Source organism: Gadus macrocephalus, chromosome 14 (assembly GCF_031168955.1).
Source record: "Gadus macrocephalus chromosome 14, ASM3116895v1".
Taxonomy (NCBI): domain Eukaryota; kingdom Metazoa; phylum Chordata; class Actinopteri; order Gadiformes; family Gadidae; genus Gadus; species Gadus macrocephalus.
Window position 1 is genome coordinate 23,125,624 of NC_082395.1, and position 26,635 is coordinate 23,152,258.

The window sequence follows — 26,635 nt, forward strand, 5'->3', positions numbered from 1 at the left end:
GGGTTTTGCGGTGGTGGTGGAGGTGGTGGTGTTGTGGTGGGGTTGTTGTGGAGGTGGTGGGGGACTGAGGGTTGCGTGAGGGTCTCAGAGCTCCTACACGCGCCCCCCCCCAGCCCCCCGCTGGAGCTCGCTGCGTGGAGGCGGATGTTTATCCTTATCTCAGGGCAGCTGTTCACCGCCGCAAATGTTTTCTTTCGCTTCCCCGCCAGCGTGCTAACGATGTTCTATGAGTCCCGGAAGGTGACAAACGTCAAAGATACATCGTCTGATTGTGTTTCTCTCTCTGTTCTCTTCCTTATTTTCACACCTGGCCCCTTTTCCCGTCTTCTTTATTTTAGATTAATGTTTTTTATTCTCCTCTCGATTCAAGGGAAACTGAAATAGCAACTCCTTCCCCATCGTATCTGATTGACCTAATATTACTAAACATTCATGATGCTGACAATAAACTTATCTAACATGTGTGACCAAGCCCTCATCTGTAAGCATTTACCACAGTATGATAAACTTTCACGATACGTCTGTAACGAGGCTGTCCATCAAGGATGATTTGATTTGCCACTATAATGTTTGTGTGTTTGTCACAACGGTATAAAGAGCTATTCTGATGGCGATGTTTAAAGGACAGGATCACACTACATTAACAATGGAGAGAAAACCACAGATGCTGTTTAGCACATACTTAAATCAGCGCAGGGTGAGTTGTTTTCCGAGTGTTTTTGCGAGGTGCTGAAAATAATGTTTCCGGTTTTGATTAGCCGGCACCGCTGGCTTACATTCCAGGGGAAATTTGTATGACTTAAGCGTTCAACAGGGTAGCGATCCAAAATATAAGAGCATTTCAGATTAAACAAACTAAGGAACATTCAAAATAGCTGCTGAGAACACATGGTTTGATGTTCACAAACAGGTGTTTTACTAACAAACTCATTAAAATGAAATATATAACTTATTCAAACTTCAACCAAGAACTGAAAATGTTGTCAGCCTCAGTCTTCTTTCCTTTAAGCGAATAGCTAAAAGTCGTCACTCTTGTTGGCCATGTTGAAAACTAGCTTCACATCAAGGGACACGGGGCATTCAAATTGATTACCTTGATTACCTATTGATTCTAAATATTTGCATTCCTTTCCCACTTCCGCGCATCAAAAACGATCTTAAACAACGCATGCTGCCATTATTGTGAGACCTCAACAGAGATAGTTGTTGTAATGAAATCATGCAGAGGGTTTTGAATTGATAGCATGACTCCTGCACATCAAGACATCAAGACAGGTAAAGCTGGATTCAGTCTGTGTGTGTTTTCACATTGTTCGTTTGCATTGTGTCAAACAGATTGCCACAACAAACAACCTGACCATATTGTTAATGAAATAAGGTCCACTTTCTATAGCACTTTGTTTGTGTGGTTCAGTACAGTAAACACATCTGGTGACTGAAACATGATTGAAACATGAATGGTGCACGATTGCAACACAAAGGGAAGTAATAACCAAACGTGCACATGTCTTTATTCCAGCCAGTGGCTCAGTGTTATCAGTCTCGGTTCAGACGAGGTCTCTGCTGAGTCTTACACCAACACCTCCATCGAGAACATGGAGGGATGCCACTCGTCTGCTAACCTTCACCCCTTCACTCCTTCACCCCTTCACCAGACACCCTTCACCCCTTCACCCCTTCACCAGACACACTTCACCCCTTCACCAGACACACTTCACCCTTTCAACAGACACCCTTCACCCCTTCACCAGACACACTTCACCCCTTCACCAGACACCCTTCACCCCTTCACCAGACACCCTTCACCCCTTCACCAGACACACTTGACCCCTTCACCAGACACCCTTCACCCCTTCACCAGACACCCTTCACCCCTTCACAAGACACCCTTCACCCCTTCACCAGACACCCTTCACTCCTTCACAAGACACCCTTCACCCCTTCACCAGACACACTTCACCCCTTCACCAGACACCCTTCACCCCTTCACCAGACACACTTCACCCCTTCACCAGACACTCTTCACCCCTTCACCAGACACCCTTCACCCCTTCACCAGACACTCTTCACCAGACACCCTTCACTCCTTCACCAGACACTCTTCACCAGATATATTTCACCTCTTCACCAGACACACTTCACCCCTTCACCAGACACCCTTCATCCCTTCACCAGACACCCTTCACCCCTTCACCAGACACTCTTCCCCCCTTCACCAGACACTCTTTACCAGACAGACACCCTTCACCCCTTCACCAGACACACACACACACCACAGGAGCCAGCATGTCATTGAAACAGTAAACACATAATTAAGGGAGCAGGCTCACGCTAACAGGGGGTGTGTGTCTCAGTGGTGACGATCAGAAGGTAATGTTGTGTTGGTATCCGGCTGCGCCCGGGGCCCAAAAGCTTATTATAGCGTGTCCTCTAAACAGGGGCCCAGGCAGTCGGCTTCAGAATGAGCTTCTTCTTCTTGGTATATGCGTGACTTGGTCCTGACCCCCTGCAGAAGGGTTAGTGTGTGTGTGTGTGTGTGTGTGTGTGTGTGTGTGTGTGTGTGTGTGTGTGTGTGTGTGTGTGTGTGTGTGTGTGTGTGTGTGTGTGTGTGTGTGTGTGTGTGTGTGTGTGTGTGTGTGTGTGTGTGTGGAGGGGCCCAGGGGCCCCTGGACTTTAAGTCAAGTTGACGAGCAGCTCACCTTAATCACACCGCGTTACGGAGCCTCTCCCACTGCACGACTCCTTTGTTTATGCGACTCTTATGAACTGTGAGTGTGTGTTTTCTACTTTCTATTCTTTTTTACTTTTACTTTAGGATCAAAGCGCCTCGGTTGCCGGTCTCAGATAACAATTGTCCTCAGAGAGCTGCAGGGATCCTTTCATTTAACCAGTTCAATAAGACCTCTGTGTCTCAACGCTTCTGAACCGACCGCGCTGAACTCTGATCTGCCAGCCCTGTTATGTAACACCGCTGTTTCAAACGGCACAGCCTGCCCTCTGCTCTCTACAGCGGTGCTCAGCCTTCTCCGCTGTCCCCAGCCTCCACACTCCCTAGCACCACCATCAGCATCCACCTTCCCCAGCCTCCACCCTCCCCGGCCTCCACCGCCGCCCCGGCCCCACCATAAGCCTCCACTCCACCTCCAGCCTCCACTCTGAGTCCGGACACAGTGATCGCCGTAAGGGGATTCTGCCGGCTCTGGTGGGGAGGCCACGGCTGTGGGCTCACTACCTGAGCGGGCTCCTCCTCAGGTCACCTGATATCATGCCGGTAGCAGGAGAAGCTGCAGGGCAACAGGTCGGAGTGCCGCGTGATGTCGTACGAGTTGGAGTGTGTGTGTGTGTGTGTGTGTGTGTGTGTGTGTGTGTGTGTGTGTGTGTGTGTTTGTGTGTCTGGTGTTCGTGTGTGTGTGTGTGTGTGTGTGTGTGTGTGTGTGTGTGTGTGTGTGTGTGTGTGTGTGTGTGTGTGTGTGTGTGTGTGTGTGTTGTGTGTGTGTGTGTCCCGGTGTGTGTATGTGGTGTGTGTGTGTGTGTGTGTGTCTTGTCAAATGTGTGTGTGTGTGTGTGTGTGTCTGGGGTGTCTGGTGTGTGCGAGTGTGTGTTTGAGTGTGTCTGTGGGAATCAAAGGAATGTTAAATAATAAGTCCAACCGTTGGCAGCTACTTAGCATGCTTTCAGATGGAGCCAGGTGCATTATGGGACAGCACAACATTGTCAAAAAATGTGTTGACACACATTCAATTAATCAGAATCCAACATTCCTATGAGCGGTTATGGACCTTATAAAGATAAACGTGTTATCTGACATTAAACGGCGTGTACTGGTGTGCAGATTGGCCGTGAGTGTGTGGATGTGACCTTTGCCCTGTGGCTGCTCACCTTAACAGGTCTGAGAAACACCGGAGATGTTCTCAGGATTAGGTTGGTTCGTTAGTAAGTTAGTAATTTCAATTTCCTTTGCCCATATTTAGCTACATCTGTTCATAGATGTAATAGCTATTATAATATATAGATGACAATTAGATACATTAACATATATATTATATTTGTATATATTATATGAACGTTTTATGTACATTCATAATGGCAAAGGAGATGCATTTCAGCCTCAAGGGAAACTATCTGAGCTTTTAGGAGTCCAGGTCCGAGACAACAGATGTTCACTAAAAGACTATTTCTCTAACTGTCCATGTGTAATTTCACTTCTGTCCTGCAGGTGTCTCCCTGGTTTTAATTCAGCCTCATCACCTTACCTCTGTCAATTATTTCACCTGTGTTAAACTATGGTCTTAAAAGAGTTTCTTATTTTTACTTCACCTAATTTTCTTTTAATTAATATTACATTTTGTGAAGGGGCTTCTTATAGCAAACTTCAACACTTTTAAGAGAATTACCAAATCCTGGTTAATTCAGCAACAAAATTTTACTCATGTCTAGTTGTCTGTAGCATGATACTAATGTGTTTTATTGTATCTTGATGTGCTTAGTTTATCTTTTTTTACCTTGTGCTTCATTGTATCTCGCTGTACTCAGTTTACCTTATTTTTAGCTCACTGTTTTAACCTCTTCCATCTTATTTTTACCTTCTGCTTTATTGCATCTCGCTCGGTTTAACTTATTTTTTACCATTTACTCATTGTTTTACAAATTAGCATCCGCTATAAGCACTATGGTACTTGCCTTGAATAGCTGTTCTCAGTTTGTCGATGTACATTGTATCTGTCTCTATCAAATAAACCATAAATCAATAAATATAGTCACATATATATAGTCATAGCATTATATAGTCACAGCTCCTCCAATACGGGACATCAAGCCTTCTCTGGCGAACTTAATCATGAACTACTGAACTCTTGCACTACTGTGTGCGTGATAAGATTGCTGACTCCCTTTCCTTGCTCATAATGTTGAAATTTAACATATTTGGTATTTCCGCAATCACTGACCTTTTCTCGGTAAAGCCGCCCCATACCGTGAAGACGGATCTGTATCTGTTGGAAGCTGGGGACAACAGCATGCCATGCAACATTAGTGATGGCATAAATTATGACGTTTCCCAGTGGGTATGCAAGCGGTGTGGAATGGCCCCTCACTGTCTCAGTGTCTCCCTCTGGTGGATTTATTCCGGACCAGAACATACCTTATCAGCCCAGAGGATTGATATGTTCACCGTTATGACGTGAGTATTACACAGAGTGATAGTATTAAGATCTTATTTTAAAAAATTGCCTAAGATAGAGCAACCAATCTATTCCAATTCAGCTCTCTGGTCCTTTTTAATTCAACAAGTTCTTCAGGTAGATTCATTTTGTTCAATGACTATAAGGTAAAGGTACAATACCACTCTGTACCTTAGTGTCTCTCCTCTCTGATACCTCTACAATAATAAAGGTTTTTATGATCTAGTACCAGTCTGCTGTCAAATCAGAACCAGGACATCAGGGGTCAGCTCCAATCAGCCTCCAGAACCAGGCTGACTGGGTCATGGCCCGCCTTCCTATAGGGGTGTCCTGCTTGGTGATGGTGGATGGGTGAACTCATCCCTGGTGATCATGCTCATGTATTATTACACAGAAAATAAAATACACAGAGAGACAATGGTGAGGGAATGGGGAATGGTATGTATCACCAGAGAGAGAGAGAGAGAGAGAGAGAGAGAGAGAGAGAGAGAGAGAGAGAGAGAGAGAGAGAGAGAGAGAGAGAGAGAGAGAGAGACAGACCCAGAGATCAGGCGCCGCTGGGCTCTGAGTTCCACAGCGATAGCAGAGACAAAACAATGGCCGTCCAAGAATGTACACAGCAGCACTCCGACTCATGGCTTTCAGACCCAACCGCCCATGTTCCGATCAGTGAAGGTTTGTTACGTTCAAAAACTCCAAACCTCCCACACGCTATACACACACACACAAACACACTCACACACACACACACACACACACACACACACACACACACACACACACACACACACACACACACACACACACACACACACACACACACACACACACACACACACACACACACACACAGACAGACAGACAGACAGACAGACAGACAGACAGACAGACAGACAGACAGACAGACAGACAGACAGACAGACAGACACACACACAAACATTACCTCCAAACCACCCACACGCTATACACACACACACACACACACACACACACACACACACACACACACACACACACACACACACACACACACACACACACACACACAAACATTACCTCCAAACCATCCACACGCTATACACACACACACACACACACACACACACACACACACAAACACACAATCAGCAGCTCCGCGGCGGGCATGGGGTTGCGTGCAGTCTCTTGTTTTGGCGAGGGGAAAGGCTTCCTGTGGCATCAGGTGCTGTGATAAGGGCTCCGTGTGGCCCTCTGCGACCCCCGGGAGTCAATACGCAGATTGCTGACCATTGTGACTCTCCTTATCGCTGACCTCTGACCTTTGACCCCCTTCCTGTTTCCTCTTTTGTCTGGAACACCAGATCAGGGCGGCCGTGTTGGACGTGAGGCGGGGGTTTCTCCGCGGGCCAGCTGGGTGGTAGTTCTCACACACTCTGGCACGCTGGTGGGGGGTGGGGATACGGGTGGAGGTTCACTGTGTAGTGGTGGAGGCTCACTGTGTAGTGGTGGAGGTTCACTGTGTAGTGGTGGAGGCTCACTGTGTAGTGGTGGAGGCTCACTGTGTAGTGGTGGAGGCTCACTGTGTAGTGGTGGAGGTTCACTGTGTAGTGGTGGTGGAGGTTCACTGTGTAGTGGTGATGGAGGTTCACTGTGTAGTGGTGGAGGTTCACTGTGTAGTGGTGATGGAGGTTTACTGGGTAGTGGTGATGGAGGTTCACTGGGTAGTGGTGATGGAGGTTCACTGTGTAGTGGTGGAGGTTCAATGTGTAGTGGTGATGGAGGTTCACTGTGTAGTGGTGGAGGTTCAATGTGTAGTGGTGATGGAGGTTCACTGGGTAGTGGTGATGGAGGTTCACTGTGTAGTGGTGGAGGTTCACTGTGTAGTGGTGATGGAGGTTTACTGGGTAGTGGTGATGGAGGTTCACTGGGTAGTGGTGATGGAGGTTCACTGTGTAGTGGTGATATAGGTTTACTGGGTAGTGGTGATGGAGGTTCACTGTGTAGTGGTGGAGGTTCACTGGGTAGTGGTGATGGAGGTTCACTGGGTAGTGGTGATGGAGGTTCACTGGGTAGTGGTGGAGGTTCACTGGGTAGTGGTGATGGAGGTTCACTGGGTAGTGGTGGAGGTTCACTGGGTAGTGGTGATGGAGGTTCACTGGGTGGTGGTGATGGAGGTTCACTTGGTAGTGGTGATGGAGGTTCAATGGGATTTTTCCTGAAAATATTTGTGAAGTAAATGGATTCCTAATCACAGAAGTACTGTGTAGGGTAAGATGTATGGCAGGCAGCACAAGGTAAGAAGTGTATCCTGGCTACAGGGTGTCTGACTCCTAGTCAGAAGGCACTTGGTCAGAAGGCCTTTGCTGTTGTGATCAGTTAAGTGGTCGTTCTTGCTAGTTTCTGCCACTTACGGTGGGAACAAAAGCCTTGATAGCTGGGCAGAGCCAAGTCTGCCTGAGCTACCTTGCCCACTTAAGGGCTAGCTATTATTAGCGTCAGGACCCAGCAAACGAAGACCCGGGAAACAAAGACTGAGGGAGTCTCTCTGCGGGAGTCCCTCGAGGAAGCCCCGGGGAGGCCACCTGCCCTATTGCAGCTATGTGTCGTACTTCAATCATTGTCAGGATTTCAACCCGCAGACGGCGTTACCATGGCTCCTCTGCTCGGCGCAGTAACCCGTCTAATCTTCGCCATCCACCTACCCGTGCTTACACTGACCTAGAGGTCATGGGAGGACTCTGGAACTGCCAGTCGGCGGTTAAGAAGGCAGACTCGATTTCAGCCTACGCGTCCCTCATGACCCTTCACTTCCTGGCCCTGACAGAGACCTGGATCACTCCAGAGAACTCTGCTACTCCTGCTGCCCTCTCCACCGTCTACTCATTCTCGCACACCCCTAGACCATCCGGGCGAGGAGGGGGGACCGGACTCCTCATCTCGCCCATGTGGTCCTACCAGGTCCTTCCACTAGAACACTTGGCCAGATCTGCGTTTGAACTCCACGCTGTCACGGTCACCATTCCTATCAAGTTCTCCATTGTGGTGATCTACTGTCCTCCAGGTCCCCTCCGTGACTTCTACGATGAGATGGATGCCCTCCTCAGCTGCTTTCCTGAGGATGGCACCCCACTCGTTATCCTCGGCGACTTCAACATCCTGCCAGAGAAGTTGCACTCACCTGAACTTTTTCGCCACCTTTGACTTAACACTAACCCTTTCTCCTCCCACACACAGGGCCGGGAACCAGCTTGAACTAATAATCACCAGGTCCTGCGGCACCTCTGCTCTCTCCGTTACCCCGCTCCCTGTGTCTGACCATCACTTTGTTGATTTTTCTCTCCCCTTGAAATCCTCTCCCTCCCTCCTCTCTAGTTCCCACATTTTCACCACTCGCCGTAACCTCAAATCCCTCTCTCCCTCTACGTTTGCCTGTACTGTTCTGTCTTCACTTCCTTCTATCGAACGATTCTCTCAACTATCTACAGATTAATCTTCAGACACTCTGCTATCCTCCCTCTCCTCCTCCTTGGATTCCCTCTGTCCCTTCCACTCCAGACCTGAGCGATCTTCACCGCCCCCGCCTTGGCTTTCCCAAACCTCTGCGGACTTGTAGAACAAAGTTGCGAGCAGCTGAGAGGAAATGGAAGAGATCAGACTGTCCTAATGATCTATCTCACTATCTTTTCCTTCTTTCAGATTTCACCTCTTGTGTGTCAACAACCAAATCTGCCTTCTACCGGAACAAAATCAACTCCTCTGCCTCAAACCCCAGGAAACTGTTTTCCCTGTTCTCTCCTCAACCCTCCCTCACCCCCACCTCCTTCCTGCCTCACTGCTGATGACTTTGTTACCTACTTTACCCAGAAAGTGAAGGACATTAGCTCCTCTTTTATCCCTGCCTCCATTCTCCCTCCTCCCATCCCCTCCTCTGTCTTTACCCAATTTATCCCTCTCACCTCTGACGAGGTCAACAGAATAATAACATCTAACCATGCCCCCTTGACGCTATCCCCTCCTCTCTCCTCCAGGATGTCTCAAGCGACATCCTGCCATTTCTCACCTCAATTATCAACTCCTCCCTCACTTCAGGCATTGTTCCAGTGTCTTTCAAGACTGCCAGAATAAAGCCTCTCCTAAAAAAAACAACTCTTAATACCACCGACATCCAGAACTACAGACCGGTATCTCTTCTTTCATTCCTGTCTAAAACACTGGAACGTGCCGTTGCTAACCAACTGTCCTCCTATCTCTCATCTAACAACCTCCTTGACCCTCACCAGTCAGGCTTCAAGAAGACACACTCCACCGAGACGGCTCTCCTCGCGGTGACTGAGTCCCTCCGTGCTGCCAGAGCCTCGTCCCTCTCATCGGTTCTCATTCTCCTCGACCTATCCGCAGCATTTGACACGATGAACCACCAGATCCTTCTTGCCACTCTTGCTGAACTTGGCATCGCTGAATCTGCTCTTTCCTGGTTCACATCCTACCTGACGAACCGCACCTATCAAGTGACATGGAATGGCTCCTTGTCCAAACCTTGCACGCTTGAAACTGGTGTCCCTCAAGGCTCTGTACTGGGGCCTCTTCTGTTCTCCCTCTATACCAGGGGCCGTATTCACAAAGCATTTTATCTTACCGCTAGGAGTGCTCCTAACTCGCGCTAAAACATTTTACGTAGGAGTTTTTTCTTAAAAGTTATTCACAAAGCCGCTGAGACCTACTCTTACTAAGGATAAATCACAAAGAGTGAACTAAGTGACGCGCCGTTGCTATGGATTACGTCAATTCTCGTGCACGAGTTTAGAAGCGATCAGTTCGGTGATTGGTTGTTCAGACGAGCCCACTGAATCACCGAAAAACAAGGAAATAGCCTAGGCTAGAAATGAATTCCTATTAAGTAGTTATAGTGGAGTTAGCAGAATACACGCATGATGACAATTTTGTGCAGACCACGATAATGACGTTGTAGCCTGCACGTTCAAGAGAGAGAGAAAGCAAACAATAAAAATACGTAAAATTTAAAAGAAAATAAATGTTATGAACTACCGAAGTGTTGACTGATTTGTGCCAAGGTGTTTACCTAAAATGTGTTTTCAAAGTGATCCCTAAATGCCTGTCCACTCGGTTCCACACGGCCAAATTCCTTGTCATGTTGATCGCCATCATCATCATCATCATCATCATCATCATCATCATCGTCTGGCTGTGGAATGTTCCTCCGCTTGCAGAGGTTGTGTAGAATGGCACATACAGTGATTACTGTGCTTGCCCTCTCTGGGGTGAGGCATATTTCGCCGTGGAGGACATGAAACCGACATTTCATCTGCCCAATTCCTCTCTCCACAACATTTCGTGTATGTTTGTGTGCTCTAGCATATATGGAAGAAATCAGTAAACAATAATAATTATGGATTCAACAAATAAAAGGCGGGAAAGAGCCAATACGATGTGTTTTAAGCATAGGACTAAGCGTAATCTGCGTAATCACTTACATGTTATACTTTAACTGTGCTCTCGGTTGTGGATTGAGGTAGGGTGTCTAGAGCCACGTCTTGCATGGATAGTCACATGTTACCCAGCAAGTGACACCCAACTGGTACATCTCAAAAAGCTGCCTCAGACCGCTCACCATTAAAATGTGCGAATCATGGGTAGCTGAAGATCCAGGCCACTTTGCAACAACATCCAGTAGGCTATGTTAAAATTTGCATCAAAAACAACCTGCGTGTTGATGGAATGCACTTTCTTCCTATTGACGAACACGTCCGTCTTTTGATGGCGCAATTCTTTTTATGTGCGTCCCATCAATAGCACCGACCACACCGGGCATACCTGCAATTGCCATGAAGTAGGCTTTGATCCTGTGTAATTGTTGAATGTCCAAAGGAAAGTTTATGGCACGGCTGACTGATGGTTGCGATAATTTTAAATCGTCGGCATTGCAAAGTTGTATTTCCCCTGTTGCTAAATAACGTAGTGTGGCCAAACATTTTATTTCGGGACTAATCGGATTATTCCTGTTAGTCGGGGATGTTATTGCATCGCGCATTAACTCCACAACAAGTTGAATACCCTAACATTTCGTCTCGCAGGCATTTTACGATTCTTTGTGAATAGGTCTTACTGAGTTAGGAGTCCTCTTGAAGACTCTTATGCCGCGTTTCCACTGCAGGGTGCGGAACGGATCGGATCGCAAAGGTGCGGTAGGGAGGGGGCGGTATAGCCCAGCTCAGTTCCGAGGTCGCGTTTCCACTGCCGACAGTACCCTTTGTGGTAGGCCGGATGTCGATCGCCGCGGCTGCTACGTAAACATCGTAAACAACGTCTTCCTCCCCAAGAATGCAGACGAACGTCTCCACCTCCTTGTTCGCCCAAGCAAGCGTTTTACGCAACATGTTAATTGTAAAGAATAATACCTCGAGGCTACTGTTTGTTTGTTTTTATCCCCGCGTCACACGGAAGTGATGATTCTGTCGACCAATCAACGGAGGGGGTGTGTAGCTAGAATTTCCCGGGACCCTTTCAGGCGTCTCGTCTCGTTTTCGGTACCCCAACGGAGGAGTCCCGAGAACGAGGCCGGAACGGGTACGGCAAAGTCCGGGTCACGCCCACTTTTGGCGGTGGAAACGCGACCCGATCCGCACCTTTGCGATCCGATCCGTTCCGCACCCTGCAGTGGAAACGCGCCATTAAGCTCTCCTAGACTTAGGTGCTACTTTTAGGCCTAAAATACTTTGTGAATTGCTCTTAGTGAAAAAAGTTAGGAGTCCTAAATTTAAGAGTGACACGCCCATTATTTTTAGGAGTTACTCCTAAATTCGCCAGTTAGGACCTACTTTTAGCCCTAAGATCCTTTGTGAATACGGCCCCAGGTCTCTGGGCTTGGTAATTGCATCACACGGCTTTTCCTATCACTGCTATGCTGACGACACTCAGCTATTTCTCTCTTTCCCCTCATCTGATAAAACCCTGATTGCAACACGCATATCGGAATGTCTGGCAGACGTCAGCACCTGGACAACTGCCCATCACCTGAGGCTTAACCTCAACAAAACCGAGCTCCTCCTAATCCCAGGGAAAGATTGCCCACACATGGACTTACTGGTCACCGTCAAGAACATCACTGTATCTCCCTCTCCAACTGCCAGAAACCTCGGTGTTGTATTGGACAATCAATTATCCTGCACTGCAAACATCACTGCTGTCGCCCAATCCTGCAGATTTGCACTTTACAATATCCGCGGAATCCGACCCTTCCTCACAAAGGAAGCAGCTCAGCTTCTAGTCCAATCACTGGTCATCTCCCGCCTCGACTACTGCAACTCACTCCTGGCTGGACTTCCTGCCTCTGCGATTAAACCTTCGCAGCGCATCCAGAAAGCGGCAGCGAGCCTCGTGTTCAACCTACCGAAGTTCTCCCATGTGACCCCCCTCTTCCGGGACCTCCACTGGCTCCCTGTAGTAGCTCGCATCAAATTTAAGACGATGGTACTGGCATACAAGGCAGTCGATGGAACTGCCCCTGCCTACCAAGCCTTGCTAAAGCCACACACCCCAGCTCGATCCCTCCACTGAACTACCTCAGCTGGACATCTGGAACCGCCATCGCTGAGCTACTAAAGGCCGCTCAGCAAAGTCACAACTTTTCTCGGTTTTGGGACCTCAGTGGTGGAACGAGCTCCCTGCCACTCTCAGGACCGCAGAGTCGCTCACTATCTTCTGAAAAAGACTCAAGACTCCCCTGTTCAGAGTCCACCTCGACTCTGCATAGCCACCCTCCCCCTTCTGGCCACCATTGTACACTGTATTGTATTGTATTGTATTATAGTACTTAACTGTGTAGCAACTGCAGTAGCTGCTATCATGGCTGTAACACAGGGAATTGATTAGCCTAGAGATTGTGGTACTTGCACTTGGTTCTATGAACATTCTTCTGTACCGACAGCGATATATTGATGCACTTCTTATGACAAATGTACTTATTGTAAGTCGCTTTGGATAAAAGCGTCTGCTAAATGCCCTAAATGTAAATGTAAATGGTTCAATTCCCAATGTCTGCACCCTATAATACATTTACACACCTCTTGTCTTGAACAAGATGCCGGCTCCTTGTTTACATGTTTGTGAAACCACGTATGGCTTTGTATTAAGGTTAAAGGCCTTATTATACCAGGTGGGGGTGTGATTAGCCATTACAAACAGTTTCAAAATCAGCCTTTTCCTGTGTTTTAGTGACACCTCGATGTACGCTGGATAGATCAGCAACATTTGCTACAGTCCACTGGGTAGGCCGGTAGACTGATCTATGCAGTGCACATCTGGGTGGATATGCCCACTTGTGATGTCACCGAGGCACAGGGAAAGGCAGATTTTCACGGCTTGTAATGGCTTATCACACTGCCCCCTGGTGGTGCATTAGGGGCCCTTTGAGTGTTAAATGGCTGAGCAGTGCACAGCATAGCGGCTCTCACTGCTCCAGAGAGCTGAGGACAGACGTCGTCTGACACACACGCTGGTTCCCAGGGGAATAGCAAGGGTGTGACTGGGATGGACACCTCAGTGTGGCCTGTCTGTCCGCCTGTTGGTCAGAGTCCGCTGGGATACGCCCACACTAACACTAACTTTGAATTCAATGAGATTTGTTTTCATACGATGAGGGATTAAGATTAAGATACTATATTTGTTATTATAGGCGTAAAACCAAATTATGTTTGGTGCTCTCGGAAATAAGCATCCGTTTAAAAAGTCTCCCTGTTCCTGATGAGTTTTAGAGTGGATTCATGGCTTGGAACCATCATCATCATCCATCACCAGCAGGAATGCATGCAGTTGGTACAGATTTTCCCTAGCGCCACCCAAGATGCTTCATCTGAAACGTTTATCACATCCAGACCACGTCTCCATTGTTGTGTTATTATGAAGACCATTAGACATCTGGAGACTGGTGTGTTCCGCCAGCAGCTGGGAGTGTGTTCTTCACTGGTGGAAGGGGAATGGGACACAAACAGCACTAAATATCCACAAACTGCTGGCCTCCTTGAGCAAGATGCCTTTTGCATAATACCCTGAATCTGGAACCACTGTTAGTAGCTTTGGGTAAAAGCATCACCTACTAAATTCATGAATAGGCCAAATGTAAATTAATTATTTATTTTATGTTAAAGAAATCAACACACTATTTCTGCCTACGAAATGTAATAGAAACACCAACTTATTTGACATAATAGCTAGCTAAATAATGACTTAAATGACCTACAGACAGAGTCTCTTATAGTAACTGAATCAGCATTATCTTGCTGCATCACACAGATCAATACAGCCTTGATAAAAACAAGATATATCAGAAAATAATGAGAGACAGCAAGAAAGAGAGGAAGAACGAAAGATAGATAGATAGATAGATAGATAGATAGATAGATAGATAGATAGATAGATAGATAGATAGATAGATAGATAGATAGATAGATAGATAGATAGATAGATAGATAGATAGATAGAAAACAAATGAAAAAAATAAAGAATTAAAAGTAAAATGTTAACGCACAATTTTAGGATGAGATAATTCGTACATGCCCTACCTTACCCACAGTACTGCCTTGCTACTTGTGGGGGATGTACTTTTGGAAGTTGCCCACCAGGTGGCAGTTAAGTGTTTTTAAATTTAGATTGGTGACTGGTATCTCAGTCGATGGATGCACATGCTGTCCATCTGCATCAAACACGATAAATAGAACAAAAACTCAATCTGAATAATGCGGGATCAGTTTCTGGCCCTTCTATAATTCACCATCTCAGTTCAATCATGTTATGCGGAGGAGGGGTTTTTGGATTAATTCTCGGCATCACAAATGCTGCTTCTAAGAAATGCTGAATTCGTTTTCTTAACCATTTCATCACATAAAGAGCTGTACTGGTTAGGGTTACGGCTGGGTTAGGATCACATGTATTTACACTTTAAACTTTACTACACTCATTAATTATGACTACTGTTTTAGTTTATCTTATTATGACTTACTTTATTTTATTATTAATAATTATTTTGAGACTGCTGCTACTTTTCTTTTTTTTTTTTTTACTTTATTGAATTTATCGTGTATTGTTGCTGCTATGTGGCTGTTGAGGAATCAAGCCTAATAATTTGACTCTTATCTACTTGTACAATAACATGTAATAAAAATAACTGATTGATTCTGATTCTCATGTTGCATGATGCTCTCATCACCCCTACGGCCACAGCGCGGTGCTCAGACTCCGCTCCGCTCGCCGCTCGCGTCTACGCATGCGCGCTGCGATCTGACTGGGGAGACCATTTCCTCTTCCAGGCCTTCAGAGAGATCGCCGAGCAGAGAGTCCACGGAGCGTTTCGTTACAGCCCTGTCCCGGACTGGCTCATTTCCCCGAGACCCGAGCCCGGACGCCCCGCAGACCGAGGAGTCGTCCTCATGGGAGCGCATCCCTGATCTGCAGCAACATCTGGTCCAACCGCAAAGTGGTCTCGTTTACGGTGAGTTCACAGCGATTACACGCGATGTGGGCTCTCCTTGTGTTCCTCAGGGCAGCAACACTCCAGCCAGGACGCTTGGTGGATGAAGCCCCGAGGAAAGGCCCTAATTGGCCCGTATCGGCTGTTGTGTTGTTGTGTACCACCGGAACGCATGCGTGTTCCGGCCGTCTGATCACATTGTGTCTCCACTGGGGGCATTAGGTAGCTTCAGCCGCTACATGGTAGCCTCCTCTGCGTCCACAGCAGCAGGACCTCCTCCTGACTGCGATATCAACACTGCATGCATGATCACTGTTGAGTGCTTTATTGTTCTAAGGATAAGTGATATGGGTTCTATCGCAATGAATGCTCCACTCTGCCACGCCATGCATCGCGTAGTCATGCAGAGATGGCTTGTGTTGCATACAGCCGAGGATGAGCAGGAGGTGCACCGGGGATTGTTGTTGGGAGGGTTCAGGAAACGGGCCGAGAAGACGCCTGACCTGCCCGTCTCACCAGTAGACTGTTTTCTGTTGTTCTCGGTCAGGACTACAACATGAACCCGGGACATGTGTTTAGATGTGCATACCTCTACGTGGTGTGGCAGGACGTTTAGAAACACTGTCCCCCTCCGAATGTTGTAGTTGATCATGCCATTGTCTCGATGGTCGATATGATGGTTGTGGTGGTGGTGGTGGCTGGTGCTTTAAATAAAGAACAACACTGAACTGTTAATCTAATTGATAATAACGCACCAGTGGGATAGATGTTATTGGCATTGGTACTGTCACTGTGGTCGCCTTTCCCTTCATGTTGGTTTTTATGGTCTTCTTTTGTATTTTAAATCCCCAGTTTTCAATGTAAAAAACTAACAAACGTTAATTCATTACCATGTATTAGAGGTCCTTAAATGAATCACATAGTACGATATGATAGAACCATTTCCCCTTTTAACATCTCGATTTAAAGTATTACGCTTTCATCGTTGCAAGAACACACCTCATAACTTCCCCTTGTCATTTTAATAAGGAAGATTGCAATTTCAAACGGTTGCTTCCCTGCTTGAATATCGTGCTTCGTGTAAACAATTTCCTTAAGTGGCTGACTAATTAGCATGAGTGCAGGGAGGGTAATGAGGCAGAATGATAGCTCAGCGGCTGCCATTGGAGGAATCTGTTGCCATGATGCTCGGAGCTACGGATTAGGACCTCTATTATCCCCCCTGGAATCTGGTCAACCACATGACAACATGTTCGATATGTGGCGTGTGTCCGGGCCGTCCCAGCTCTCGTACTATAGGGCTGTACTGAGGCCGAGGGGTCCTCTCTCTCTCTCTCTCTCTCTCTCTCTCTCTTCCACTCCATCCTACTCGGACCACGTTCCGTCGATTATTGATAGGGTTGTGATCGTTTTTGGTCAATTGTTTACCAACTCCTTTTATAATTTCCCTGGTTCCTCTCCTCCTCTTTACATCGAGGTGTTATTACATTTTGATTAATTTCAATGCAGAGTAGGTCTTATGTATTATTACGGTACTACGGTATTTCAGGTATGGGGTCAGATGCCATCGGATATTGAAAATATCCACGAACTCTACCGCCCAGTCCATCAAATGGTTAGCACCCCGTCTTGTCACTATCGACACATGCTCCCTGGCCACGTCCCCTCGGCTGACCATTGATTGGCTGGCGGTCAGCTGTCTTTCTGAAGCAGAGTGCTTAGAAGGGGAAGCTCATCACCTCGCTGGTGTGGCGCTGCACTGTGTTACTGTCACACGCTAAGCCAGGCGCTCGGGCCTCAGGCTGGTCCGATACCCAGCAGACCAGGCGCCGCGAGGCCCAGGCTCCACTTGGGCCTCCGATTGTCCCAGGCTTAGTCTATTAAATGGATGCGAGTAAAATCAATGTTCCGCGGTGGCCTGCTGCCATCGAGTGGACACTGTTTCAAAGGGTCGTCGCTCATGAACTCACATCTTTTAATTCAGAGAAAGCATCCATGCTGATCTTTATTCTGTACTAACCTGAGGTCATTTAGTCACAATGAGCGGATGAATTCCCCGCGAGCCGGATGCCAGTGCTCAACGTACGGGGATCAATCTATTTAAAAGATCTATCCAACACTTCTGAAAGGGATTCCCGGTATTAAACAGATGCTGACCGGGAATAGCCCCCCGTCCCGGGAACGCGACCCTGCGCCCTGTGTTTGTTCAGGGCTTTGAGCGGTCCTGGAAGGCGGAGGGATATGTGTTGCATCACTGCTGGTGCTGCGACCAGACGGCCACACCTTCGGCCTGTTATAGCGAGCTCCATTCCTGTCATGACTCGGACAGAGCTCGTACCTCCAGCTGCCGCCGCGGTTATTTCAGCCCGGCCTCCGGAGCGACTCCCGGCCCCCGCTTCCTCTCCCCCTGGTCGAGCGGCCCAGTAGAATAGGCACATTGTGGCGTCCGTTCTGGGCGCCAACGTGGGCAGACGGCCCCGTCTGGACAGCGGGGGCCAGGCGGCACGCTCCTGGAGGAGGCAGGGAGGCCCCGCGTGGCCGTGTACCTCGAGCCAAGGCATGTGGCCGGGAGGGAGGGGTGCTGGCTACGTACTGGGAAGGGTCTGGCTACGTACTGGGAAGGGTCTGGCTACGTCCTGGGAAGGGTCTGGCTACGTACTGGGAAGGGTCTGGCAGTGGCTACGTACTAGGAGTAACTTGTCTACGTACTGGGAAGGACTTTCTTTCGGTTGTCTGATATTGGTTTCTCACAGATATATCAGTATCGTGTATCCCAAGGAGCTGCCACAATATACATATTGAATATCAGCCGATATATCAATATTCAGAATATCGGCCGATATTTCGATCTGAATTTCTTCACTCCCTAATATCGACTTCGTCCCCTAGCGTCCAGTAGCTGTCAGGCTCTACTATGGTCTCCTAGAGAAGTGTGCCAAGAGGAAGTACTGACCTGGATCCCAACAGCATCGCATTCTGATTAGGGCTTGTACTCAGAATGCATCAGAATAATGCATTACAGAATAACTAGCCTCCAATGCTTGCTCCCCAAATGGCGACAGTCACTACGATGTGAAAGCCCTACGATTAGTATTCACTACTGATCACAGAATCAATCTACTAGACCAGCAGCGCGTTAGACAAACTGTTTTCTTCAGAATCCTATAACCTGCCATCTACAACAAGACACATACACACATGTGGTTAGGTACCTAGTACCTACTCTAGCATCGTTTATCGTCCCTTACTGGATTTCAAATGGAAAAATAAACACACACACACTCCCGCCACAGCATAGCACAACACAACACACAGCACAGCAGGTGCTTTGGGTTATTTATTGACACCACAGGTGGTCTTTGATTGTTTGTTATTCTGTAGCAGATTGGAATTAATGAGCGGGGGGGGGCGCACGGGTGAAGGACTCTCCCTCCTTCTAGCAGACCCTGACATGTGGGGGCTCTCAGGCTGACGAGCCGCGATGGCCGGGCTGGGGTCTGCGGTGCGGCAGGCGCGCGTGATTAATTTAACTCAGAAGGCTGTGGGCTGCACAGCCGGCACGAGGACAACGGACGAAAGGAGGATGGAGGAGCTCATCTGCTAAGTAGACATGCCCACCCTGATGAGGTGTTTCAGGGTGCGTTTCATTTAAGTGCCCGCCTTGTCAGGCCGACCCAGAGAGATTAACGACCACAGAGTGATGTGGACATGCTGAGGGCGGAGCTATGTCTGACCTATAGACTCAGTCGAAGGAGCGTCTTCTAATCAGAGCAGGTTGGATGGCTTGCCTGAGCAGGAGATGGAGATGGATTGGGCGGTAGTAGCTCAGGATGTAGAGCGGGTTGACTGGTAACCAGAAGGTGTCTAGTTCGATCCCCGGCTCAGGAGGTAGAGCGGGTTGACTTGTAACCAGAAGGTTGCTGGTTTGATCCCGGCTCCTCCTAGCGTGTTGAGGTGTCCCTGAGCAAGACGCCTCACCCTAAACTCCCAGCTGGCTGTCACAGTGTGTCGTTGACTCTGCCGTCGGGTTGTGACTGGGTGTATGAATGGTTTGTCGCTTTGGATTAATGCATCTGCTCAATGTAAAGTGAGGCCATTTCATACTCAACGTAATGTTCTGTTCCGTCTGCTCATTGCGTCTCCCTTGTGTACTGATGGTGGTTCCTGTGGTGAACGAGCGCGTCCTTGTGTTCACCCTTGTGTTCTCGGAGGAGCTGCTAACCAGCGGCTCTCAGGGGCCCCTACTCTCAGGAGCCCCCACTCTCAGGGCCCCTACTCAGAGCATCAGACCACAACACAACGGAGGCCGGGGTGTTCGTCTGGGTTCACAACACCAGCTCTTAGTATGTCAAACATAACTTGTGGGACTGTCGGCTATAACATACAGAGCGCTAGGGTACCGCCGGGCTAGCCTGCTACACAGAGAATGTCAATGCATACATAACTATAGTGACTTCAATAAGCTACTTAATAAGTGGCTTATTCACGTCACAAATGTCGCCAAACCCAATCAAATCCCATGCAGCCATGTATTTTACCTGACGTATGATGCACATATACAAGGAGGTTACTGAAGGTTCAATCAAGCCTCACGTCTATCCTTATACAGCCGCTGCTAATGACATCACACAATGATTTGTGTGTTGATGAACTGGTGACACTTTACAGGCCTTACTGTTGCTCTTTAGCTAGACGCTACTGCACTGGGACAGGAAGTGAAACTTGATGTGCTCTCATGGTGCAATCAGGTATTCTCAATGGTACGGTTTGTAGCGGATATTTGACTAATGCCTGAAGGCTCATTTTTCTTCCGCTGTTTAAACGGCAGTAGACACGTTGGTTTGGTTCATGTTCCTCGAGTCTGAAAGTAAGTGATATTGACTAAAGAAAACTATCAGCTGCCTTTTTTATATTTTCAATAGAAATCCTAGTCATCTACTGCTGCCTGGGTTCTTTGTGTTGTGTAGACGCTGTACAGGTTATCTTTGTTGTGTTTTATGACTGAAGAAAGGAGGCTAGCTTAGTACATGATGCTAGGAACTAGCAGATCCAGTATAGGGTTTGAACATCAGAATGCATCATGGGACTTGGCGATACTTATATATATCGTATTGGAACAGGCTCAAGAGAGACACTGTAACCTCGGCTAATGAAAACCTTGTTTTGCCAAGTCTCGCATGAGAAAAACTGGCCATTTCAAACAGAACGTCTCGCATAATCACGAATTACTTCTAGAGTAATTACTAAACGATGTACAATTACAGTAATTACATCAGTTTAAATAAAAGTTCCAATAAATAACATTATGCAATGTTATTTATTGGAGCATGTCATAGTGATCCTGGCATTACAAAATGGAGGCGGTAATTGTGATGTTGGAGTCCTACTGTTAGTGTTCACTACCTCATAAGATATGCAACTGTCGCCTGAATGGACAGATGGCCAAATAGATCACTATCGTATAAGACTGGGGAGTTATGGTTTATAAACGGTTAATCTCCTTTCTTCAGCACCTATCATTCCAATGAGCTAAACACTGTTTGTAGGTCAACATGATCCGTGTTGTGTATTCCTGAGTCCGGAGAGCCTGCAGATGTGACTTGCTCCGAGTTCAAGGGGGACCAAAGTGAGGCCTTCTCCACACTGCCCGTATTGTTTTTCTCAAATCACTGCTCTGCTCCTCCGCCCACGGCAGGAAATGACCACGTCGCACTTTGGGTCGGAGCGCCTGTCTGCGTCTCGTCAAGTTCACTTCCTGGTTTCTAAAAATACGAGCGATTGTCACAGGAAAGGAGATTACAGAGCCGAGGACCGGCCCTGTGGCTCGCAGGGGTGGGTCTGCGGTGAGGCTGTCGTTCAACAAGTCTTCACTTCGTTCTTCTTCTTTTGAGTCACACGCTTATCGGAATACACTCTACACTCTGCTGAGACACGTGGACTCACTCTGTGTCCCTAGTCGTCCTAATACTCTCAATAACTCCTAAAGCCACCGCCCTCCACTATCTGTCGTTTGAGCTTCAAACGCAATCAAATCAAGTGGTTGTCCATAGTTCATCCCACTGTTGCTGATAGTTGCTCAAAAGCACATCCTATGCCCAGCAGAACTATGAGACGTATCCACCAGCCTGGGCCCGACCCTGTGTGTGTGTGTGTGTGTGTGTTGCAGAATAACAATAGAGTCCACGTTGTGAATGGCTTTGTGTTGGTTTTGCTGAAGAACGTGTGATGCGCTGAAGGCCCTCCCGGCCCCCGGCTCGTGGACGGGCATTGTGAGCGGCACACTGCAGTGGGGGGCTTTTGTTTTCACGCTATGCCCACACTGCATCTCTTCCACCAGCACTGGGCGGCTGGGGGTCATGTTGTGACCACAGAGAATGAGGCAACCCTTATCAAACGCCTGCAATTGGCCGGAACCGTTCTGATGACCTACATACCTGCGTGCCTGTTTCATTTTTTTTATATTTGTCTGCGCTGCATGCTTATTCAATTTAGCATGACGTTTCTTATCTATAAATTGTGTGAAACATTTTGTAATCTTGTTTTTTCTTCTGCACAACAATATGACGGTTAGGTATGTTTAGAACCAGTTCCTTTCTGTCATAGACTGGGAGTAGACCAGGAGTAGTTAGTCTGAGGCTGGGAATTAGTATTGGTTGTTTAATTGTGACACACACTTAAACACTTTCATACTTTTGATTAACTGTTTCTTTGTAACCTAAACCACAAAGTGTCCCATCGTACAACACAACCTTAACTAAATACAGAACAACACCATATTATCATATTACCAGCCGGCCCGGGCGATGCTAAATAAAACCCACAGAGCTCTCTGGCTCCTGGGTCTGTCTCACCATTACCCTGTCCAGGTCACAGCCTTTGACCTCATTTTGTCACGTTGGGCTCAAGTTTGGATTCATGTCGGAGGTGATTCACACGGTGGGCCGATTTAATATCGGCTCTGTGATCTGAGTCAGGAGTCTCATGCGATGGCGTGCGAGCTGGTTATTGGACTTGTTGCTGGTGAAACTTTAACGCTTCCTCGCTGAGCCGTGCTTCTCTGGCACACATGGGCCAAGTAAACAATATTTATTTATTATTTATTTATTTGATTAGGACAGTGCACATTAATCAATATGTCAGCCAGAGCATCAATATAAATATGCCGGAGTTAGCTTAATTGCTAATTTTCATCCGTTGTCCTAAGGCAATATCACTTATTTACAACTAACAGCGGTACTATAGCTCAGCCATGTTTACATTTTAAATGAACAGGAGTTACAGTTTACCTTTAAAAACTTTTTCCTGGGGTTATAAACTCTGTGAACCCCTCCGCGACTATAATCAAATTTGGCAGGATCTGATCATATTATATTTGTATAATAGTGCAATATTTGCATGACCATCGCCAATCTTTGTGCTGAAGCAGGGATGGAAACAAGTAGAAACTGAGGTAGCATTGTCAACAGTAATCTGATAAAGTTTGTTTAGCCCAATAGGCAGTGGTCATGGGGAACATGCTAATGCATGCACACACACTGTTGTGACTGGAACTTCACTTTCATTCTCACTCAAGCAGTCTGTCACATGAGCACGAACGTTGGCTCAGATGGACGAGTAAACGGAACGGTGGATGGAACGGTCGGGGGAAAATCGGTTCAATATCCGGTCCAAGTTATTACCGACATTTGCATTCATCCACACGTTCTCTCTGAGGGGGGGAGGGGGGGGGGGGTCATTTCATTCGCTGTTTTCATTTCTTCCACGTCTTATGTAGTTCCTGGAGTCCCGTTTGATTCCTCTGCTGGCGGCGGGTGGGTGATCCTCGCTCTTTCATTTGAAAAGCGGTGAAACTTTCCTAGCCTAGTTAACTCACGATGTGACACCTATCACTCGACTTCATTTTTAGCCGAGCCTATGAAAAGATCTCCATGCCCTAGTTAACGAGGGAGTTATCTGCCCAAGGGCGCCACACTGATCTGCTTGATTGATAGCCAAATAAATGTCTGCTATAATGTAAAACACATTTGTGACTACATGTTGTACGTTTAGAGCTGATCAAACAGGAATGGTTGAACAGGATGGCTCTGTGTTGATGAAATCCTCCCCCCGTGATGGGACCTTTAAACTAGAGATTAAAAGGAACGTGTGTGTGTGTGTGTGTGTGTGTGTGTGTGTGTGTGTGTGTGTGTGTGTGTGTGTGGTAGGACAGCAAGATTCTATTTTAAAACATCAGACCATCAATGTTGATGATACAGTGTACTGTGTGTGTTACCTGACCTGATACACACGATTTTAGTTAACTTCAGCAGTGGTTGAGAATCGTTAATAGACTAGTTACCTTTTGACACCATTGTGTTGCCGTCAAACATAAAAAACAGGAAGTAATGTTAGTACTGCTGAACTTTGGATTGTGCCCAAAGGTCAGAGTATTTCATCTTTTATAGCACAAATGGGCAGTGCAGATAGTTTTAAAGCTAGCCTTCCTGTGTGCGTGTGCGCGTGTGCGTCTTCCTCATTTCTATTTATCTAGTGTTATTTATTGCACTATTACAGTTTAGATCTCTAACTTTACTAACTCGGGGTACTTTATGTGTCAAAGTACTGTTTTGAATTCCGGCCGACTGACATATATGGATTCTGATTCTAAGAGGGATCGGGCCTTCTTGCTTGTGTCCCCCCCGTCCCAGCAGTGGTTCTTGTGCAAATGGAGGCCTGTGGTTGGCTATCAATTATTGAGTGGGAGGGGCTGGTGAGTCTACAGCAAGAGGGGCGGAGCCTCCATTATTCATGCGGGGCGTCTCGTTCCATTCCAAGCAGCACCAGGAATATAACAGCCTCCTCACTCTCCTCTCCCTCCCTTTCTCACCCTCTCCTCTCCCTCCCTCCCTCACCCCCTTGTCTCCCTCCCTCTCTCCCGCTCTCTCCCTCTGTCCCTCTTTATCTCCCTCTCCCTCCATATCATCAGTGCAGCCATCTCTGAATGCAGCTTCTATCTGTTGAACGGAGCTCAACAACACACACTTCTGCCATATTGGTTCCCTGCCATCCTTTAGCTGTCGCCGCTAATAAGCAGCTTTTGTGTGCACACACACGCACACAAACGCACTCACACCCTCCCCCTCCCCTTGTGACTGATGTGAAAGGATAAGCAGTCAGGGGGGGGCGTGCTGCGGTTCTGCCCAGTGGAAGCCCCCCCCCCCCCCCCCCCCCATCAGTCCCACACCCCACCCCCCTCTGAGCTCTCTGGATGTGCCGCTGTGATGTTGTATCACAGTCTGCCTCAGCCGGGTCAGAGGTCACCGGGAGCCTTCACATGGCATTCATGATATGAACTAGTTGATATTGATACATTGTTTATGATAGCCTGGTGAATATTGGAATCATGATTTAGGCTTATAGCTGCAGTGGGCAGCATGGCCTGCTACTTTAACCTCGTTCACCTAGCGCTAGGGAGGAGGAGGGTGACTGTGGTATGGGGCGGCATGTTGCTCACGAGGAGGTACAGCGGGTTGGCTGGTAACCGGAAGGTGGCTGGTGCTATCCCCGGTGTCGAGGCGTCCCTGAGCGAGGCACCTCAGCCTTACTGCTCCTGACGAGCTGGCTGTCACCTTGCATGGTCGACACCGCCGTCGGTGTGTGAATGTGTGCATGAATGGGTGAATGTTAGGCAATATTGTAAAGTGCTTTGAGTGGCGACTGGGTCGAACAGCCCTTTATAAATGTGTGGAGGTTCCTGCATGATGCCAGTTAGGGACCTCCTCCGGAGGGGGGCTTTGGTCTTCCTCATTTGCGAGGCTCATACATTATTCCATCGCCGCCTGGTTACCTCAGCCGTGCTGCTCAGCCTGTCCTGCGGCGCTCAGGAGAACGCCATCTTTTCCCCCGGTCTCCGCCTCTGATGCACGGCCAAGCTCCCAGCATGCACTGTGTTCTCCTCCCTTACCTTCCCCCTCACCACCATCGCTCTCACTCTCACTCACCGTCTCCGTCTCTCTCTCTCTCTCATCTTCGTCTCTCGCCCTCCGCTCAGTCATTCTGTCCGCTGCTCTTCCTCAGCTCTCCCTCCTCCTCCACCGCTCTGTCACTGTCTGCGCTCATCAACCAAATTGAGTTAACAGGAACTCTCACCTGAAGCTAATGGGGGGAGAAGCACTTCAGACCAGCGCACGCACGCACGTCCACACGCACCAGCAAGCTAGCCAGCTTCCGTCTGTTCATGGACAGAGACGGATGCCCAAGCACTAGCTTGCTCTCTCTCTCTCTGTGTCTCTGTCTCTCTCGCTCTCTGATGCTCTTTCAATGGTAATGTTGAGCTGGTCTCTCAATTAAGTAATTACGGCTCCAAATAGCCTTCCTGTCTGAAGGCTTTCGGGTCTGTATTATCCCTCAGTATCATTGCTGTTCTATTGGTACCGGGTCCACAGCCATCACTGAAGAGTTTAAAGGTACGTGTACGCACATTAGAGGCTCATTTAGAAACCATGGAGAGGATCACAAACGCTCATGAATATTACATAGTGCACTACGTTATTGCAGTTTGAACAAACAGGCTTCCCCCTTACGTAAGCACCTGTTCCCCAACAAGTGCATCCCCTCCGGTTCATTTCTTGTGCCACAGAGGGCTTGCAGACCAAAAGTTTTTATTCCGTTTCTTCACTTAAATCTTGCGTTTAGTGTCTGACTCTGCATCGCTCTGGTCTGCACTAGAGGATGCTGCTCTGGCAGTTTTGTTAACCGAGGTGTCTGTGGTGACTGCTGGTCAGGATGTACACTTCAGCTCAGTAGCATGAGATCCTCTTATTTCTCCTTCTCCCTTTCTATCAGGTTTGGTGATACCCATCCCTTAAACAGTTATCAAATTTCCAATTCAGGTCTGACACATATTTTAATACTGGGTTTAAATACATTCCACTTCTTAACTGGTTTGAATAACTCATCTTATTATTTTTAGCTTTTGCTAATGTAAAAAACCTGATAATGCTACAGATGGCA

General features: G+C 47.6%; 1 protein-coding gene and 1 long non-coding RNA gene across 2 annotated transcripts in view; both read left to right on the top strand.

Moving 5' to 3' along the window:
- LOC132472050 (uncharacterized) overlaps nucleotides 1-26,635 on the top strand; it is a 75,688-nt gene that overhangs the window by 23,020 nt on the left and 26,033 nt on the right. The window lies entirely within an intron of this gene.
- LOC132472047 (tyrosine-protein kinase CSK) overlaps nucleotides 15,444-26,635 on the top strand; it is a 37,225-nt gene continuing 26,033 nt past the window's right edge. The window contains exon 1 of the mRNA XM_060071460.1: nucleotides 15,444-15,664. The gene's annotated coding sequence lies outside the window, so the exon portion shown is untranslated. The remainder of the gene's footprint in view (nucleotides 15,665-26,635) is intronic.